The following is a 21,810-nucleotide window of genomic DNA, read 5'->3' as shown; positions in this document are numbered from 1 at the left end:
GGCTGCAGAGAAAACAGCCTCTCACTTCAGGCTTCCATGGATCGAAGAAAACAGCAGCTCTGCTACTATTTTTGCAGACTTCCATGGATCGGAGAAACCAGCAGCTCTGCTACCATATTGTTGGAATTCAACCTCGGTCAGAGGTATGTGCCTATCTGTCCAGGCACCGGCTGAATTCCTTTTGACCTCCCTCCCGCGACTCCCGGCAGGAAAAACAGTTGAGGTCCATATCGGCGATTTTTCTCAGACTGTGAGAAAAACACACCACTGCTACTCCTCCTCCCTGCATATCCCCAGGGAGGGGAAACAGACTCAGACAGAAATGTAACTACATGTTTTTATTCCTGTCTTTAGCAGCCATACATACAAAGATGTCTGCACTCTTTTAACAGAGAGAAACTCAAAAACTCCACCCATGTACATCCTATACAGATAATATGACACACACTGAGCTCACATCCTGTGCTCAGTACGGAGAATGGACTGCCCCTTTCTTGCCATGGCAACAGTCACAAACATCCTGTCTGGCTTTGCAGCCAGCAGCAGCTGGCTTAGCTGCTGCTTCTTGCTTCTGCATTGCTTCTTTATGGTAACACAAATAAGGGACACTTGACAGCTATGCATTGACGGCATTATGCTCCTTGAATTTGCCCAAACCTCTTTTAAAGCCATCTGATTTGGTGGCCATCATTGCCTCCTGTTGGATTGTTGTGTTCCATCTAACACAATATTGTCTGCACTGACTGGCACCAGCTCTCCAGGGTTTCCTACAGAGGACAACACCCAGCCCTACCTGGAGATACTGAGAACTGACTCTGGGACTGTTTAAATTCAAAGCAGATGGTCCACCACTAAGCTACAGCCCTTCCCAAGTTATCTCAGGGAGAAGCTCCCATACACAAACCCATACTTGTACATACAAGAACTACCAATACAGTGGTACCTTGGTTTACAACCATAATCCGTTCTGGAGGTCTGGTTGTAAACAAAACAGGTTCCGGGTTTGACGTGGTTGTAATCCAAAATGGTTGTAATCCAAAGCGGTTGCAATAATAATAATAGTAATAATAATAATAATAATTTATTATTTATACCCCGCCACTCTGGGCGGTTCCAACAAAGTATTAAAATACAGTGGTCTGTTAAACATCAAAAGCTTCCCTAAAGAGGGCTGCCTTCAGATGTCTTCTAAAAGTCTGGTAGTTGTTTTTTTCGTTGACATCTTGTGGGAGGGCGTTCCACAGGGTGGGTACCACTACCGAGAAAATGAACAAGGAATCTGCCAATGCTTGAAGATAATATATGCACAACCCTCCTATATTCCCAGGGGAAATTGGGCAGTCTCATACTATAGTTGCACCCAGGAAGATTGTTAACACTTTTTTTATTATTTCTCAAGACCTTTGAAATGCAGTTTAGGGAAGTTTTAGAGTGAATGCATTAACAGCTATAGCTTCCTGTGGTTCAGTTGATGTCTTCCAGGTTTTTACATGTAGCAGTTTGATGGTTGTTAGCTCCCCAGTTTCCTTTTGAAGAGGAGAAGCAGTTTAGAAATTTGAAGTGATAAATAAATTCCACAAGATCACAAGAAATGGGATGCGCAAACTTCAGCTTTAGCTATGGATCCTTAATACGCAAACTGTTCTCTGCTTCTTGGATAGGCTTGTTTTAAGACAATTCAAAATTTCTCTCTAATAAAATATAAATATTTACCTCAAATACACATTAAAGCAGATAAAGGCTAGTGAAATTTTCACTTTCACTTTTCCCATGTTTGCATTTACTCTTGGCTTAATCACAGATAACTTTCTAGTGACGCCACCCTGTGTCACTTACTTCCTGTTCTTTGTAACCAAATAATAGTAATCATAATTTTATTATTTGTACTCTGCCCATCTGACTCGGTTTCCCCAGCCACTCTAGGCAGCTTCCTGCAGATAAAGAACACAATAAAACATCAAACATTCCCAATAACCCCCACTACTTTCTTTATATTTATTTTACAGGCAAATATACTGCACAAATCAACTAGGTGGTGGACACATTTGTAAAGCAGCATAAAAGTACTTAGCACCTGGACAGAGACATGCAATAGTAGGACTGGGCGATATCTGGGTTTCAACCAGAGGACTCCTCTGCTGAGTGCCTGAGGGCCCCATTCCTGCCTCTCTCCACCTGGCCTCTTGACAGGCCCATGAGGACTGCTGCTCAGCAGAGAGGACCTCTTTTTTAAAAAAACTGTTTTTAAACTGTTTCGATAGCCTTTTAAATTGTTTTTTTTCCCAACAACCTCAGATATGCAGATGATACAACCTCGATGGCAGAAAGTGAGGAGGAATTAAAGAACCTTTTAATGAGGGTGAAAGAGGAGAGCACAAAATATGGTCTGAAGCTCAACATCAAAAAAATGAAGATCATGGCGACTGGGCCCATCACCTCCTGGCAAATAGAAGGGGAAGAAATGGAGGCAGTGAGAGATTTTACTTTCTTGGGTTCCATGATCACTGCAGCATCTTAAAAAGCAGAGACATCAACTTGCCAACAAAGGTCCATATAGTTAAAGCCATGGTTTTCCCAGTAGTGATGTATGGAAGTGAGAGCTGGACCATAAAGAAGGCTGATCACCACAGAATTGATGCTTTTGAATTATGGTGCTGGAGGAGACTCTTGAGAGTCCCATGGACTGCAAGAAGATCAAACCTCTCCATTCTTAAGGAAATCAGCCCTGAGTGCTCACTGGAAGGACAGATCGTGAAGCTGAGGCTCCAAGACTTTGGCCACCTCATGAGAAGAGAAGACTCCCTGGAAAAGACCCTGATGTTGGGAAAGATGGAGGGCACAAGGAGAAGGGGATGACAGAGGACGAGATGGTTGGACAGTGTTCTCGAAGCTACAAACATGAGTCTGACCAAACTGTGGGAGGCAGTGGAAGACAGGAGTGCCTGGCGTTCTCTGGTCCATGGGGTCACGAAGAGTCGGACACGACTAAACGACTAAACAACAACAACATAGAGATTCTCTATCTCCAGGCTCTCTGTCCAGTTGGGGGGGGGGCTAGAGTGTTTGTTCCTGGCGTTGGGCAATCAGGACAGATTAGGGATTCTGACTGCCCGGCCCAACACACAAGGCAGGCCACACTCTGGACCTTGTTTTCTGGACTGGACAGGAAGAGGGTGATTTGAAGGTGGGGGACATTGACATCAGTCCCTTGTCATGGTCAGATCACTTCCTGTTGAGATTTAGGATGTCAGCACCTTTCCCCCTCTGCAGAGGGGGAATCTATTAGGAAGGTCCGCCCTCGGAGGCTGATGGATCCAGTGGGATTCCAAACAGGTCTGGGGGATTTTTCGGCTGATATGACCGGCGCCCCTGTCAAAGCCATTGTTCAGCCCAGACACTGAGGTCCAGCCCAGAGGGCCTTCTGGTGGTTCCCTCACTGCAAGAAGCCAAGTTACAGGGAACCAGGCAGAGGGCCTTCTCGGTAGTGGTGCCCGCCCTGTGGAATGCCCTCCCATCAGATGTCAAAGAGAAAAACAACTACCAGACTTTTAGAAGACATCTGAAGGCAGCCCTGTTTAGGGAAGCTTTTAATATCTGAAAGACTATTGTATTTTAATAGTTTGTTGGTGCCGCAATCCTCCCCAAGGGCCGATCTCTCTCTTTTTTTAATTAATTTACATCCATACACGATCTTAGGTACATGTACAGCCTTAAATAGTTATACCATTAAATACTGATTTAAACTTGTATTTGTACAGACTCTTTTCTTATAATTTCTAACTAAACAAAAATAAACCAAAGTAAAAAATCCAATAAACTAAATTATATGAAAACAGACTTCAGTTCCGGCTGCTGCAGAGGAAAATGTGCTGAGTGTTGTCTGTGACACGGAGCCGGCGGAGAGGCTTTGAGGGCAGCGCCAGAGCTCAGCGCACCCCCCAAAAAACCCCCACAGGAATGTGGGGACCCAAGGGTTCCTGCAGAGCAAGAATTCTTCCCCCCCCCCGAGCACCCCCCCGGCTGCTGTTTAGCACACGGGAGGAAAGGGGAAGAGGCTTGAGAACGCTCCAGGCAACAACGCAACCTCCTGCTGAAGCTACGATCTGTCACCAGAAGCAGCAGACCTTCCTAATTAGAGGTAAAAGCCAATAAAACAATTTAAAGGCACAGTTAGACCATAAAACTTCAATTTGGCGAAACGGAAACAAAATAGGAAGTCAGTTTCCGATCTTTGTGGACAGGCTCTGCAAGGGAACTTTTTTGTGAATGGGACTCAGACCTTGTTTATTGCTATGGAGAATTGCTACAGCTAACTTTGACTGGAAGGATGGTTACATTCTAATGGCTTGCAACTTTAACTGTATCCAGTTACCCAGTGAGATATAAGTGAAAATCTACACAGCTGGAGGTTTAAGGAACTTTATAAAAAAATTTGGAAGAGCTAAAGAAGAAAGGGGGAAGTAAAGACAGGAAGCCTGCAGGGAACTCTTGCACATTTGGGGGGCAACCTCCAAAATAAAAGTAGAAAAGAGCCTGGAACAGCTTCCCAAGTACTCTAAAGTACCCCAAAAAGAAATGGGTAAAGGTACCCCTGCCCGACTCTAGGGTTGTGCGCCCATCTCACTTAAGATGCTGGGGGCCAGCGCTGTCCGGAGACACTTCCGGGTCACGTGGCCAGCGTGACGAAGCTGCTCTGGCGAGCCAGCACCAGCACAGCACACGGAAACGCCATTTACCTTCCCGCTATATAGCGGTACCTATTTATCTACTTGCACTTTTTAGGGGTGCTTTCGAACTGCTAGGTGGGCAGGAGCTGGGACCGAAAGACGGGAGCTCACCCCGCCGCGGGGATTCGAACCGCCGACCATACGATCGGCAAGTCCTAGGCACTGAGGTTTTACCCACAGCGCCACCCTTTAAAAAGAAAAAGAAAAAAAGAAATGGGAGAGTTCTCCAAATAAGATTTGTTAATCAAAGCCTCAGCTGCTTGATAATTGGAACTTTAGTTGCCTGTGAATTTGCAATTTGGAAAAGAAGACTACGGCCATGGGATTAAAAATAAGAACTAACTAAAAGGACCTACAAGTTCTGGAAATATTGCAAACCACCACCATTTAAGAGACTATAAGTAGATAAGTATAATTTAAAGAATAATTTCTTCTCTGCTGGTTTTTTATTTGTTTTGTGCATGCCTTTTGTTCCAAGACAATATTGGAAATTGGACTGGCCTAATATATTTTTAAATTTACCTCCCTTGTTCTTGGAATATTAACTGGTCTCCCCCCCCTTATTGTTAAATATTGTATTTGCATATTCTATGTTACATGTTTTATTGAAAGTTTCCCCTTTTTTCTTTTTCTTTTTATATCTTCCTTTGCTTAGGGGATAAAAGTGAATGTGAAAGTGTGACGGGGAGAGAGATAGCTGACAAAAGGGAAAGGGAAACCGGGAGAAAGCTGGGAGGGGGTGATAGCTGTACAGCCGAACAGATTCAGAGCTGGCAGGTGTGACCTTGAACAACTCATACAATACTTGGAACCAACAGATAAGAAATGTCGGGGCCAGACAGAATAACAACATGGAAAACAGCAGCTTTGGTTGCTGCTGCAGCTGCAAGATGGGCCAGTGTACAGGGAGATAATGGGGAAAAAGGTGACAAAGAACAGACAGACCCTTTTGCACTGCAGCTTTTAGAATTTAGGAAAGAGATGATGAAATCAATGCAAGAATTTACACAACAGGTCCGTAGTGACATGGAAAAATCTAATTTATCATTGAAGGAACAAGTACATAGAGATATTGAGAACTCAAACAAAGTTCTAAAAGAACAGTTTGGGATATTGGGAGATAAGGCTAGCAATTTGGAGACAAAAGTAGATAAATTAGAAAGATTAAGAGAGGAAGTCACAGAAGTAAGGGAGGAACAAAAAGGGATGTCAGGATTGGTACAAGGGGTTCAAGAGAAACAGAGTGATTTAGAAGATCAGGTTTTACTTCTGCAATTACAAGAACGGGACAGGACGGTCAGAATCAGAGGGCTACCAGACTCTGACTCTGAGCCAGTCCTAGAGACATATGTGACACAGACAATTTCAGAGTGGATGGGGGAAAGTAAAGATTGGCTGGATGGCTCAGTTGAAAGCTGTTTTGAAATTAAATCGTTTCAGAGCAGAGAACGGAAGCAGCCAGGAGACATTTTGTTAACATTAGTGACAAAAAAAGTGAAGGACACAATCCTTCAGAATAGCTTTGAAAATGATCTCGTGGTTGCTGGACAGAAAGTAGGCATTTTTAGAGAAATTCCTCTGAAACTGAGATTAAGAACAACAAAATACCGGTTTTTGACAATGGCTCTTAGGCGAGCTGACATCAGATACAAATGGGAATTTCCTGAGGGTATCTCCTTTACATACATGAAGAGGAGATATAAACTGACATCAGAATTTCAGGCGAGTGAATTCCTGGATAAAAATAGGAGAGACTTAGACCCCAAACAAGACAGGGGAGACCCCCAATCTGAGCAAAAGAAAGCCTTGGAACAGGCTTTCAGGGAAAACAGATATTGTAACTGACTCTGGAAATGGCCAATCTTAAATTACTGAGTTAAAATGTTAACGGTTTAAATTATGAAGCCAAACGACATCACACTGAACGTGTAATAGCAAAACAGAAATTGGATATAATGTGTCCCCAAGAGACACATATTGCAAAAAAACATAAAAGGGTCTTAATTAACAAAAAATTAGGTATGGATTTCATCTCATCAGATAAAAGAAAAAAGAGAGGAGTTGTTTTTTATATTAATCCTGCACTTGAACCCAAATTGATTCAGGACGAAAAAGGCAGAATTTTAATAATACAAATTAAAATCCAGGGAGAGAAAGTGATATTGGTTGGTATTTACGCCCCTAATGATAAAAAAGCAATTTTTTTCAGAAAACTAGAAACAGAACTACTTGAATTTGCAGATCAAAAGATTATATTAATGGGAGACTTAAATGGAGTTCCAACTTTAGACAAAGACAGATCAGCCAGGAAAAAAGAGACCAAAGATGGTAAACTGCCAAAACCTTTTTTTGACATGACTCAAAATCTAAAGCTGATAGATATCTGGAGAATGAGACACATGTTTGATAGAGAGTATACTTTTTACAGCCATGTACATGACAGCAGCTCGAGAATAGACTCTGTATGGATTTCCAAAGAATTGGAAACAAGAGTCAAAAAAATTGAAATCAATCCCAGAACCTTTACAGACCATAATTCCCTGACTATGGAATTACAAAAAGAAAGCCAAATCTCTTTTAGATGGAGATTAAATGATGATTTATTAGATGATCACAAATTTGTTGAAAAAGCAAAAAAGACCTTGATGGATTATTTTGAAATAAATAGTCAAGGGCAAACAAAGTTACAGACGGTCTGGGATGCAAGCAAGGCTGTAATGAGAGGACTCTTTATACAACAAAACTCATTTAAAAGGAAATTGAGAGAGAAAAAGAAAAAAGAAATATTAGAGGAAATTATGAAAAAGGAGAAACAGCTGCCAAACTAAGCAAATAAAGAGGCAGTAAAACAGGCAATCAAAACATTACAAACCCAATATTCAATGATTATAAACGAGGAAATCAGCTGGAAAATAAAAAAGTAAAACAAAAATATTTTGAGCATGCAAATAAACCGGGGAAGTAGTTAGCCTGGAAATGAATAAAAATGAAGAAAGGAACTCCATAAATAAAATTAACATAAATGGCAGAATTACAGACAAGCTGAAGGAAATACGAGAAGGATTTCTTAAATATTTTTCTGAGCTGTATAGACAAGGGAAATAAAAAAACATTTAAGATAGAAGAGTACATCAGAAATAGCAATATGCCATATTTAAAACAAGAACAAAGGAATATCCTTAACTCCCAGATAACAATTCAAGAACTACTTGAGGCAATAAAAAGCTCTAAAATAGGCAAGTCCCCAGGCCCAGATGGCTTTACGGCAAAATATTATAAGAAATTAAATGAACAATTAGCGAACCCATTGAAAGATGTCATGAATGAAATATTGAACACAGCTGAAATCCCAAAAACATGGAAACAGGCCTATATAACAGTAATTCCAAAACAAGACGCAGATTTACTGCAAATTAAAAACTATAGGCCTATCTCCTTGTTAAATAACGATTACAAATTGTTTGCAAATATTCTAGCTAACAGATTAAAAAAAAATTAAATGAATATATACATCAAGATCAAGCCGGGTTCTTAGCAGGAAAACAAATGAAGGAGAATATAAGGAATATTTTGAATATAATAGAATATTTGGAGGCTAAAAATGAAAAGAAAGTGACAATGATGTATATAGATGCTGAAAAAGCCTTCGATAATGTTTCTTGGAAGTTCATGATAAAGCTGTTAGAAGAAATCAGAAGCGGTCCTAAGTTTTTAAAAGCAATAGCAGCAATCTATTCAGAACAAAAACCCAAACTATAAATCAGGTGATAACAGATGATTGTAAGATCCAAAAAGGAACAAGACAAGGATGCCCATTGTCACTATTATTGTTTATTCTGGTTTTGGAAGTACTTGCCAAAAACGTAAGAGCAAATGAAGAGATTACAGGTGTAAAAACTGGGAAAAGTGAATTCAACTTAAAAGCGTATGCAGATGACCTAGTGATAACAGTGGAAGAACCTAAAACTTTACTCCCTGAAGTAATAGAAAAAATTCAGAATTTTGGGGAAGTGGCAGAATTTAAGCTAAATAGGAAAAAAACTAAATTATTAGTTAAAAACATGAAAGAAGAAGAAAGAACTGAATTAGAACAAAACATTGAGATTGAAGTCCATAAAAAGGTTAAATGTTTAGGGATTTGGTTAACATCAAGAAATATAAACTTTGGCTTGAGGTAAAAAGAAATTTAGAAATATGGAGCAGAATGAATCTCTCAATGTTAGGAAAAATACTGGCGATTAAAATGAATGTGTTGCCAAAAATGCTATTTCTTTTTCAATCAATACCAGTCATCCTGAAAGATCAATGTTTTAAAAAATGGCAGAAAGAGATTTCAAGATTTATCTGGGGGGACAAAAGGCCAAGGATAAAACATAAAATACTTACAGATGTAAAAGATAGAGGCGGGTTTGCCCTCCCAGACCTTAAATTGTATTATGAATCTGCTTGTTTGGTATGGATCAGGGACTGGATGAGATTGGATAAGCAAGAGGCATTAGAACTAGAAGGACATGACAACAGATTCGGCTGGCAAGCATACCTATGGTACGGGAAAGGAAAGGTTCATAGAAGTTTTTACAACCATATAATCAGGAAATCACTAATGAGAGTATGGGAGAGATACAAAGACTTATTGGAACAAAAGACCCCATGGTGGCTTTCACCACATGAAGCATTACTGCTCAAACCACTTGGAAAGAAAGGAAAATGGCTCACATATGCTGATTTATTAAAGGAACATGATGGAAAATGGAAATTAAGAGATTATGATGAGATCAAAGACCACTTTCAGAGTTGGTTGCATTATCGACAACTATATGAAACACATAAAGAAGACAGCAAGAAAGGATTTAGTTATACTAGATCTAGGTTTCAAACAGAAGTGATTGAAGGAAAATGAAACTACTGAAGGCCGCATACAGCATACTATTAGAATGGGAGACGAAAGATGAAGAGGTAAAATCAGTTATGATAAAATGGGCACAAGATGTAGGTCACAACATTATGATGGAAGATTGGGAAAAATTATGGAAAACTGACTTAAAATTTACAGTCTTCCCTATTGAAGGAGAATTGCATGAAGATGATGTACAGATGGTACACAACACCAGTGCAGTTAGGGAAAATGTACAAAACTAGTTCAAATATATGTTGGAAGTGTAAGGAAAAGGAGGGGACATTTTATCATATGCGGTGGGATTGTAAGGTAATTTTAAAAATTTGGGAAATGATATACAACAAATTGAAGAAAATGTTCCATTTAACATTTGTTAAAAAACCCGAGGCATTTTTGTTGGGGATTGTAGGGAAAGACTTGCCAAAAAATTTGAAAAACTTCTTCATGTATGCGACAACGGCAGGAAGAGTTCTAATAGCACAAGGATGGAAGACTGAAGAAACCCCAACTAAAGAATCATGGCCAGAAAAATGGATGGACTAGGCAGAACTGACCAAACTGACTTACAAGCTACGGGACAAGGCTAACTGTGACTTTAAAGATGAATGGGAACCCTCTACAAAGTATGTGAAGACGCAACAAAGTGAACTGGACTCCTTGGCTGGTTTTGAATAAACATTCACAAACTTTTTATTGATAATAATCAGCTAAATAGTTTGAGGATTTATACAACTGTGTAACATGCAGAAAACAGCATTTTTAGAGAAATCAAAGACTGGAACTGAGGGAAGTTGGGGGTGGGGGTGGGGGAGTTCTGTGGGGGGAGGTAGGGGAGGGAGAAAAATGGGGGGAATAAGGATGATATGTTTCTGGATAATATGTTTTGTTTTAATTTTGAATAAAAGTTATTTAAAAAAAACAAAAGAAACCCAGACTTCCCGTCATTTCCCGATGTAAGTTACATTTACGTCACTGAATGTACTTATACTTCTTACCTTACTCTTACTACAGTTTCTAGTACTTTCTTATAACATATACCGTATTTTTCGCTCGATAACACGCACCCGACCATAACGCACAAATAGTTTTCAGAGTAGGAAAACAAGAAAAAAAATTCTAAACGAAACAGTGGATGTATGATTTTTGTGGTTCATGCTGTGGCCACAGACATGTGATCTGACGGTGAGTTTGGGGTAGCCCAATGCAAAAATCCTGAGGATCCATGTGGATCCATGTTTGTACCAGGCAACAGGCAACAGTGGGTGCGCAATTTTTTTTTGGTGCAAACTGTAGCCATGGACATGCTATGTGATCTGATGGTGAATTTGGGGTGACCCAGTGCAAAAATCCTGAGGATCTATGTGGATCTGTGCTTTGTAACCACGTTTTAAGTGGGGAGGGAAGGAAAAGCACTCAAGGGACAAGGAGCACGCGTGGAGTGTGTGGAGAAGGATGCTGCTAATAATGCAGAAGAGGGGTATAAGGGGAGAAGGCTCCTCCCCTCTCCTGCTTTGCTCCTTCAAAGCAAGCAGGCTCTGCTTCTCTCCCTCCTCCCCGGCTCTTCCCCCCCCCCGGCTTAGCGAGCTGAAAAACTTTGCTGCTATTTAGCGAGCTGAGTGGGGAGGAGGGGGCAGAGAGCCTGCTTGCTTTAAAGGAGCCAACCGGACAGGAGCCGCTTACACTCCTCTCCCACTTTGCTCCTTTAAAGAAGCAGGCTCTCTGTCCCTCTCGCCTCCCCATTCAGCGGCTCTTCTCCCGCTTTGCTGTTTCAAAGCGAGCCACGGAGGAGGGAAGCATTCACTCCGTAACACGCACAGACATTTCCCAATACTTTCTAGGAGGAAAAAAATGCGGGTTATGGAGCGAAAACTACGGTAGTACCGTTTTTCCTTGCTTAGTAATATTTAATTTACACAAACGCTGCCATAGATGTTATGTTGCTGTTATATATTTTTGCAGGTATTTCTTGAACATATCCCATTTTTTAAAAAAAGATATTTATTGAGGTTTTACCAACAAAAAAAGAATGTAGTTACAGAATAACAAAGAAAAAGTTACAAATACAAAAATACAAAAGGAAAAAACAAAGTACTTGAAAGGTAAAAAATAGAAAACAATTAGAGAAAAAAAAGGAAAAAAGGAAAAAAAATCAATCTTTTCATATCTTATATTTTGTTTACATGTTTCCTGACCTCCTCACACCTCCCTTTTTCGTATTCCAATTCACATGATTGATTCAGCAAATCCTTTCCCTCTTTGTTTTTATCTTCATTCTATATCTTAACATATTATAGCCTCATGTTTTCATCTGATTATCAGTCCATTTTTTACATACTCTTTTTAACCTTGTTGCTAAAACCGTTTCATTTCAATCCAACATCATTTTAACATTCATTAATTTTACAATATTTCTGCAAATAGTCTTTAAATTTCTTCCAATCTTCTTCCACCAACTCTTCTCCCTGGTCTCGGATTCTGCCAGTCATTTCCGCCAGCTCCATATAGTCCATTACTTTCATCTGCCATTCTTCCAAGGTGGGTAGATCTTGTGTCTTCCAATACTTCGTGATGAGTATTCTTGCTGCTGCTGTAGCATACATAAAGAAAGTTCTATCCTTCTTTGGCACCAATTGGCCGACCATGCCCAGGAGAAAGGCCTCTGGTTTCTTCAAGAGGTTATACTTAAATACCTTTTTCATTTCATTGTAAATCATCTCCCAGAAAGCCTTAATCCTTGGGCACATCCACCAAAGGTGAAAGAATGTACCTTCAGTCTCTTTACATTTCCAACACTTGTTATCAGGCAGATGGTATATTTTTGCAAGCTTGACTGGTGTCATGTACCACCTGTATATCATTTTCATAATATTCTCTCTTAAGGTGTCAGGGAACTGCCATCGGAGGAACAGGTGGTGGAAAGGCTCCAGGAGAATAGGAGAGATTCTGCAGCAGAAGAAGGAACCAGTAGGGGGAGAGCAGGAGCTCCGGCGGAAGGGGAGTCGGAGGGGAGGCTCTGGGATACTTCCAGTGAGAATAGTGAAGAGGTAACAAGACCCCCCCTTAGGAACTCCCACCCTTCGCCGGAAACTGTCACGCAGAGAGTCCAGGAGGCGCATGTCCGTCAAACAGCTTTTATGCTGGAGTAAGTTCCGTAGACGCCCACTGTCAGATTCTACCAGCGACTGACGGAGTCATGCTTTGGGGGCTCCGTTAGTGACTTGGTTTGGTTGACCAGCCAAACCCCAGAGGGATTAAGCTTTTACGCACAAGGAGCTCATTATCCCATCACAGCAATCTGACAGTCTTTGAAAGCAGCTTGTGCAAGCAGAGGGCATCATGAGCGAACCAGCCGGAACCGGAGGAGCTGGAGCTGGAGCAGGTCCAAGCCTGGAAGAAAGGTACAGGGCGTTGGAGGTCCAGCTCGCGCTGCAAACGGCGAGGCTCGAGGAGAGGAGGGCTCAAGATGCGGATAAGGGGAAAACCACCCCACTTGCCAGAAAGGTGCCTGGATTGGTGCAGAAATTTGGGGGGGATCCCAGGAACTATCAAGCCTTTAGGACAGAGATGCAATATGCTCTCAATCTGCTGTTTGATGACTTCCCTGATGAGAACTCTAGAGTGGCGTACGTGATTGGCCATCTAGAGGGAGGGGCGAAGGACTGGGTTAGACCCCTGATGGCAGCCAATAATGAAATCTTAAAGGACACAATGAAGTTTTTTCACGCCATGGACTTGATGTTTTCCAGCGAGATTGAGCAGGGGGTGGTGCGCAGGCAGTTAATGGCGTGTAAACAGGGGAGCCGATCTGTACGTGAGTACTGGACTGAGTTCACCATGCTGATTCATAGACTGGGGTGGGACCTTGCGAGTGAACCTATTCAAATGCTGTTTGAAGACGGGCTCTCTCCGGCAGTGAAAGATGAACTTTCCCGGGCGCCTAGGGCGGAGTCTATGGATCAGCTGACTAAATCTGCGCTGTCCATAGGAGCGCGCCAGGAGGCAAGAGCTTTGGAAAAGTGGGAAGGAAAGGGGGAACGTTGGAAGGACTTCCGCATTCCAGAGATTCCGGAGCAGCCTTTCCCGCCAGCAGAGCCGATGGAACTTGGAACAGCGTGCGCAGTTTCAAACACCAGTGAAGGGCGGAAGAAGGAGGGAAAGAGCGCCAAGAGATGTTATCTCTGCCAACAGCCAGGTCACTTTGCCAGAGTCTGTCCGCAAAGGAAGGAATGGCAAGGGATGGCGGGAACTGTTGGGGGGAAGGAGGAAGGAGAAATCAAGGAGCAAGTAAAAGCCAACGCCTGGCTGCCAACATCAGGGCACAGCAGCCAGGCCAAGGAGTAGTGAATGTGCCCACGCTGGAACCTCCAAGACCAGCGCTTGTGATAGAGGTGTTGCTGGAACTGTCAAACTGACACCCACTAAAGATAAAAGCGCTATTGGATTCAGGCAGCTCCTGTAATTTCATGAGTAAGGAGTTTGCAGCTGAACACCAGATACAGACTATCCCATTAAGTAAGCCTTTGCAGGTTACCACGATTGATGGGAGGGAACTGTTGGGAGGAGAAGTGAGCCAACAGACTGTACCAATGATAATGAGGGTGGCAAGACACACAGAACTGATAGCGTTTAACGTAGCCACCTTGGGAGGAGCTCCTATTATTTTGGGAATGAGCTGGCTGGCACTACACGATCCGCTAGTAGGCTGGCATCAGAGAGTGGTTTCCTTTGGATCAGCACATTGCCTAGAACACTGCAAGGAGGGAGAGGCTCAGGCAGGGGCCAGGGCCACTCTAGCAGGGATGGAAGTGATGGACAAGGGGAAGGTGCCACCACAATACGCTGACTTGATTGACGTCTTTAGCGAAAAGGAAGCAGATAAACTGCCCCCACACAGACCCTTTGACTGTCAAATTACCTTACTCCCAGGAGCACAATTGCCAGTGGGCAAGCTGTATGCAATGTCAGACAGTGACATGCAGGAGTTAAGGGAGTTTATTGACAAGAACCTCAAGCGAGGTTTCATCAGAGAGTCACGAGCGGTGGGGGGCAGCCCAGTGTTCTTTGTGGACAAAAAAAACACGGGTAAACCCAGGCTTGTATGTGATTTCAGGGCCCTAAATGCAGTGTCAGAACCAGTGACTTTCCCTATGCCTAGAATTGATGACATTCTGACACGGGTGAGAAAAGGGAAAATTTTTACCAAGATGGACCTTAGGGGGGCATATAACTTGATACGTGTGAGAAAGGGGGATGAGTGGAAGACCACTATGTTCACCCCCTTGGGGGCCTTTGAGTACCTCGTTATGCCCTTCGGACTACAGGCGGGCTCAGCCTGTTTTCAATCATTCATGAATCACGTCCTGGGGCCATTGCTCTACAAGAACTGCGTAGCGTTCTTAGATGACGTCCTGGTGTACTCAGAGAATGAGGAGCAGCATGTGCGAGATGTAAGAGAAGTACTGAGCAAACTGCGAGAAAATCGGCTGTGGGTGAAACTGGAGAAGTGTCAGTTTCATACCAGGGAGGTGGAATTCCTGGGGTACCGGTTGTCTGACAAGGGATTGGCCATGGATCCCAGCAAGGTTCAAGCGGTACTGGAATGGAAAACACCAAAGACCAAGAAGGACGTGCAAAGATTCTTGGGCTTCGGAAACTTCTATAGGAAGTTCATCAAAAACTTTGCCCATTTAACAGCACCCATCACGGATTGTCTTAGCAGCAAGAAAAAATTTGTTTGGACGGAAGAAGCGCAGCGGGCGTTCGAACACTTAAAGCAGGCGTTTGCGTCGGAAGAGCAACTTTTGCACGTGGATCTACAACAACCAATGAGAGTGGAGACTGACGCGTCAGACAGAGCGGTGGGGGCCGTTCTTCTCCAGCCGGGAAAAGATACGTCTGAATGGAGACCGTGTGCATTCTTCTTGCGGAAGTTGAACAAATCCGAGAGGAACTACACAGTATACGACCGAGAACTGCTCGCCATTCATGAAGCATTCCGGAGATGGCGGCACTTGCTGATTGGGGCGCAGCACAAGGTTCAAGTCCGAACTGACCACAAAAATCTGGAATACTGGAGAACAGCCCGAGTGCTGAACCAGAGACAAGTGAGGTGGGCCCAGGAGTTCTCCAAATTCCACTTTGAGATTAGTTACGTGCCAGGCTCCGAGAACGTGAGGGCAGACGCTCTTTCCAGGAAACCTGAGTACTTAGAGGGGGAGGGAGCGCCTGAGGCAAGGCATGTAATCCCTGAAGACCGCTAGGTGTGTGGGGAGGCATTGGTGGGGCAGAGGGAACTGATAGAGGGTACTGAGAACGATGAATACGCCCAAGAGAAACTCAGAGAACTCAGGAGGACAGAGGAGAACACAGGGGGGTTTGAAGAAAAGAACGGGGCGTTGTATTACAAAGGGGCACTGTACATACCCGATGGGGAACTGAGGGGCAGAGTACTCAAGCAGTTGCATGACAGCCCCACAGCGGGGCATTTTGGACAGCACAAAACCATGTGGTTGGTTACCAGGGAGTTTTGGTGGCCCAAGGTGAGGGAGGACGTACGGGAATATGTCAGGGGTTGCGACAGGTGCCAGCGAGCGAAAGGGGAGAGGGTGGCGCCAGCGGGGCTATTACAACCCTTACCCACACCAGAAAGGCCATGGGAGGCAGTATCCATAGATTTTATGACGGACCTGCCAAAATCCAAGGGCAAAACAGCTGTCATGGTGGTGGTAGATCTATTAACTAAGATGTGTCATTTTATAGCCTGTTCACATGCGGTCACAGCGGAGGAAACCGCCAAGTTGTTTGTAGAGCATATTTTCAGGTTGCATGGCGCCCCCTTGAGGGTGGTCAGCGACAGAGGGAAACAGTTTACTTCCAGGTTCTGGAGGAAACTTATGAGCTTACTGCACGTGGAACTCAATTTTTCAACTGCCCGACACCCAGAAACCAATGGGCAAGCGGAAAGGGCAAACGGGATTTTACAACAATACCTGAGGTGTTATGTAGAAGACAGAGAAAATGATTGGGTAGATAAGTTACCTCTGGCAGAATTTGCCTACAACAATGCGGAGAACGTGTCCACAGGGATGAGTCCCTTTCTGGCAAATTATGGGTGTCATCCCCGGGCTTTTCCAGGAGAAGGAGGGGAGAGGTGGAGCGTGCCGGCGGCGGAACATTTTGTTGAAGAGATGGAAGCGATCCACCATCAGCATCAACTTAACTTAGAGAAAGCCAAGGAAGAATATAAGAAGCAAGCAGACAGAAATAGGAGGGAAGGTGAAACTATAAGGGTGGGAAACCGGGTGTGGCTATCCACCCAAGGACTACCGTTCAAGGGAGGGAGTAAGAAATTGAGACCCAAAAGATTGGGACCCTTTGAGGTCATACAGCAGGTCAACCCAGTAGCATTCAAACTCAGACTGCCCAGTCACATGAAATTGCACCCAGTATTTCACAGGTCATTACTGTCACCGTACCGAGAGGGACGTGAGTGGGGGGAGCGTGAGAGAGAGGTCACCCAAACGCCTGTGATCGAAGAGAGAGAAAGCGACATGAACGTGGCAGGAATCATTGATTCCAGGTGGAAGGGGAGTCAGGTGGAATATCTGGTAGAATGGGAGGGGGAAGTAGAGTCGGAAAACACTTGGGTACCAGCAGAGGTAGTCAACGACGAGGTTTTAATAGAAACATTTCATCAGCGTTTCCAAAAAAAACCGCAACCCGTGGCACGATTTAGAAGGGAATTGCTCCTCCCAGAATCTCTCTATTGGTTTGGGCTTACCCGGATACCGTTCGTGGAACTCCTCCACCAGATATCCATCATCTATCTCCCCCGCGGGAACCCACATGTTTTCCGACTCAGGCTCCCCTTCCCAAGCTACCAGGTACTCCACCTGCCGCCCCCGCCACCGCGAATTTAGGATCTCCATCACCTGGTTGTGGTGTTCCCTCTCCTCTACTTGTGGGTGTGTAAGGCCTTCTCCTCCTTCCCCCCGGAACCTCTGCCCCCCCCCGTATGGTGAAAGCAGGGACCTATGAAACACCGGGTGGATTTTCATGCTGTCCGGCAACTTGAGCCTGAATGCCACAGGGTTTACTTGCTGCGTTACCTCAAAGGGTCCTAGCCGTTTTGGCCGCAGCTTCTTGCACCCTCCCTTAAAGGGTAGCCCTTGGGTGGACAACCACACCCGGTCCCCCACCCTTATAGTCTCCCCTTCCCGTCGACGCTTGTCTGCTTGCCTCTTGTAAACTTCCTTGGCCCTTTCCAAGTTCATCTTAAGTTGCTGGTGTAGGGCCTCCATTTCTTCCACAAACTGTTCTGCCGCAGGTACGCTCCACCCTTCCTCCCCCCTCCCAGGAAAGGCCCTGGGGTGACACCCATAATTAGCCATGAACAGGCTCATCCCCGTGGACACATGCTCAGCGTTATTGTACGCAAACTCAGCCAGTGCTAGTTTCTCTACCCAATCGTTCTGTCTCTCGTTGACGTAGCAGCGTAGGTATTCCTGTAAAATACTGTTCGCTCTCTCTGCTTGTCCATTGGTCTCCGGGTGTCTCGCTGTCGAGAACCCCACCTCCACCTGCAATAAGTTCATGAGCCTCCTCCAGAACCTCGAGGTAAATTGTTTCCCGCGGTCCGAGATGACCCTCGAAGGAGCCCCATGCAGCCGGAAGATGTGGTCCACAAACAACCTGGCTGTTTCCTCTGCCGTTACTGCATGTGAGCACGCTATAAAATGGCACATTTTGGTTAGCAGATCTACTACAACCATGACTGCTGTCTTCCCTCTAGACTTGGGCAAATCTGTCATAAAATCGATAGATACCACCTCCCAGGGTCTTCCCGGTGTGGGTAAGGGTTCCAGCAACCCTGCCGGAGCAGCCCTCTCCCCCTTAGCCCGTTGGCAGCGGTCACACCCATGTACATACTCTTGTACATCTTCCCTCACCCTTGGCCACCAGAACTGCTTAGTAACCAGTAGCATAGTTTTGTGTTGACCAAAGTGCCCCGCTGTTGGGTTGTCGTGAAGCTGTTTGAGCACCCTTTCCCTCAAGGCCTCCCCTGGTACGTACATTGCTCCCTTGTAGTACAGCAGTCCTTCCCTTTCCTCAAAGCCTCCCTGGTCTCCCCTCGCTCCCCTGAGTTCCCTGATTCTGGTTTGGGCGAATTCGTCGTGGCGAATCAGCTCGGTTAGTTCTCGTTTCCCAACCAACGCTCCCCCCTACACCCATCGTTCCTCTGGGAACACGTGTCTCACTTCCAGCGGTCCTTCTCCTTCCGTGTACTCCGGCTTCCTGGACAGCGCGTCTGCCCTCACGTTCTCTTCTCCCGGCACGTACCGGATCTTAAAGAAGAACTTGGAGAACTCCTGTGCCCATCGAATCTGTCTCTGGTTGAGAACTCGAGCCGTTCTCCAATATTCCAAGTTCTTGTGATCCGTGCACACCTGGATTTTGTGCTGGGCCCCTATTAGATGTCTCCACTGCCAAAAGGCTGCGTAAATTGCCCGCGGTTCGCGATCATACACCGTGTAGTTTTGTTCTGACTTGCTCAGCTTCCGTGAGAAGGCGGCGCACGGTCTCCAGGCGTGTTGGCTCCCCCCCGGCTGCAGCAACACCGCTCCCACGGCCCGGTCTGACACGTCTGTCTCCAGCCTCATTGGCTTCTGCAGATCCACGTGCAGGAGCTGTTAGTTCCGAAGCGAACGCCTTCTTTAGTCCTTCAAAGGATTGTTGGGCACTTTCAGTCCAGACGAACTTCCTCTTGCTACTGAGACAATCAGTGACGGGTGCCGTTAAGTGGGCGAAGTTTTTGATGAACTTCCGGTAAAAGATGAACCCGAGGAACCTCTGCACGTCCTTCCGGGTTTTGGGGCTCTTCCACTCCAGCACCGCCTGCACCTTGCTGGGGTCCATGGCTAGGCCCCTGTCCGACAACTTGTACCCCAGAAACTCCACTTCCTTGGCGTGAAATTGGCACTTCTCCAGCTTGACCCACAACTGGTGCTTCTGCAGTCTCTTTAGCACTTCCCTGACGTCCTGGACATGCTGTTTCTCATTGTCCGAGTAGATCAGGACGTCGTCCAGAAATACTATGCAGTTCTTGTACAGCAGGGGGCCCAGCACATGGTGCATAAAGCTTTGAAAACAGGCTGAGCCTGACTGTAATCCAAAGGGCATGACCAGGTACTCAAAGGCCCCTAGGGGGGTGAACATGGTGGTTTTCCATTCGTCCCCCTCTCTCATCCTAATTAAATTATACGCTCCCTGTAGGTCCAGTTTGGTGAAGATCTTTCCCTTCCTCACCCGTGTTAAAATGTCATCAATTCTGGGCATTGGGAAGGTCACGGGTTCGGATATAAGGTTTAACGCCCTATAGTCTACGACGAGCCTGGGCCGATCCGTGTTTTTTTTTGCCCACAAAGAACACAGGACTGCCTCCCACTGCCTTAGATTCCCTGATGAAGCCCCTTTTTAGGTTCTTGTCAATAAAGTTCCGCAACTCCTGCATCTCCCGATCCGACATGGCATAAAGCTTACCTACTGGCAGCTGCGCCCCTGGGAGTAAGTTGATTTGGCAGTCAAAGGGCCTATGTGGTGGCAGCCTGTCCGCCTCCCTCTCGCTGAAGACCTCCTGTAGGTCAGCATACTGTGGCGGTACCTCTGCTCTCTGCTCCAGTCCCATTCCCGCCACTCTGGCCACCCTCAACTTTGGCTCCCCCCCCCCCCCAGACAGTGTTCCAAACAGTGAGCTGACCCAAAGGTGACTGTACGTTGATGCCAAGCCACCACTGGATCATGTAGTGCTAGCCAGCTCATGCCTAATATTATTGGGGGTCCCGCCAGTGTGGCCACATGAAAGGCAATGGTTTCCGTGTGCCTGGAAACCCTCATTCTCATTGGTGGGGTTTGATGCATCACCTCCCCTCCCAGCAGCTCCCTGCCATCTATCGTGGTGACTTGAAGGGGAAAATCTAGTGGCAGTAGGTGTAGTTGGTGCTCTAGAGCAAAGTCCTTGCTGAAGAAATTGCAGGAGCTGCCTGAATCCAGCGGCCCTTTCACCTTGACTGGGTGTCCATTTGGGAGTTCTAGCACCACCTCTATGGCTATGGACGCCTCTGGTTGGGGCACTTCCATTAGTTGCTGGCCTGGCTGCTGTGCCCCCCGATGGGCAGCCAAGCGTTGGCGTTTCCCTGCACCTTCTCCTCTGCCCCCTCCTCCTCACCACCAGCGGCTCCCACCATCCCTTGCCAAGCCTTTCTCTGTGGACAAGCCCTGGCAAAGTGTCCTGGCCGTTGGCAGAGAAAACACTTCTTGGTGCCTTTGCTATCCTTCCCCTCCCTCTTGCGTCCTTCACTGGCGTTTGAAACCGCGCGCGCGCTCAATCGATTTCCATTGGCTCAACAGACTGGGACGGTTGCCTTGGCATCTCAGGAATGCGGTAGTCAGGGCAACGCTCTCCTCTCCCTTTCCGCCTTTCCAAAGCGCGCGCTTCCTGTCTCACTCCTATCACAAGCGCCGCTTTAGTCAATTGGTCCATCGATTGCGGGCGGGGTGCGCGGGCGAGCTCGTCCTTAACGGCTGGGGACAGCCCCTCCTCAAACAGCATCGCTATAGGTGGGGAATCTAGGTCCCACTCCAGCTGGTGAATTAGCATCGCAAAACGGGACCAATAGTCTCTAACTGATAGGTCCCCTTGCTTGCACCTCATCAGTTCCCGCTGGGTCACACTCTGTTCCACTTGGCATACATCACGTCCAAAGCCTGAAAGAACTTCCGAACGTCCCTCATGGCGGCATTCTGCTTGGCCATTAGGGGCCTGACCCATTCACGTGCGCCATCCTCCAGGTGCCCCACGATATATGCCACCCTCTCTGCGTCATCAGCAAAGTCATTGTGCTGCAGTTCCAAAACGTACTCTATTTCTGTTCTGAACGCGTTATAGTCCTGGGGCTTCCCCCCAAACCTGTGTACCAGCCCCGGCACCTTCCTTGCCACGGGGGTAGGTCTGACCTGCGCATCCTGAGGTCGCCTTTCATCCAGCCGCGCCGTCAGCAGCGCTACCCGTTGTTCCAAATCTCGGTTCCTCTGCACCAGATTCTGCTCACTCATAGCCTGCTCCGCGGCGCCGGCACCTCCAGTCTGACTCATGGTCTCCTGCCTGTGCACAAGTAACGTCAGTGACTG

General features: G+C 45.7%; 1 protein-coding gene across 2 annotated transcripts in view; it reads right to left on the bottom strand.

Moving 5' to 3' along the window:
- LOC309333198 (putative helicase senataxin) overlaps positions 1-21,810 on the bottom strand; it is a 308,026-nt gene that overhangs the window by 259,012 nt on the left and 27,204 nt on the right. The window lies entirely within an intron of this gene.

Source organism: Podarcis erhardii, assembly GCF_964252035.2.
Source record: "Podarcis erhardii genome assembly, chromosome: W".
Lineage (NCBI taxonomy): Eukaryota > Metazoa > Chordata > Lepidosauria > Squamata > Lacertidae > Podarcis > Podarcis erhardii.
Note: the sequence above shows the minus strand (reverse complement) of the source record. Positions and strands in the feature narration are given on the sequence as shown.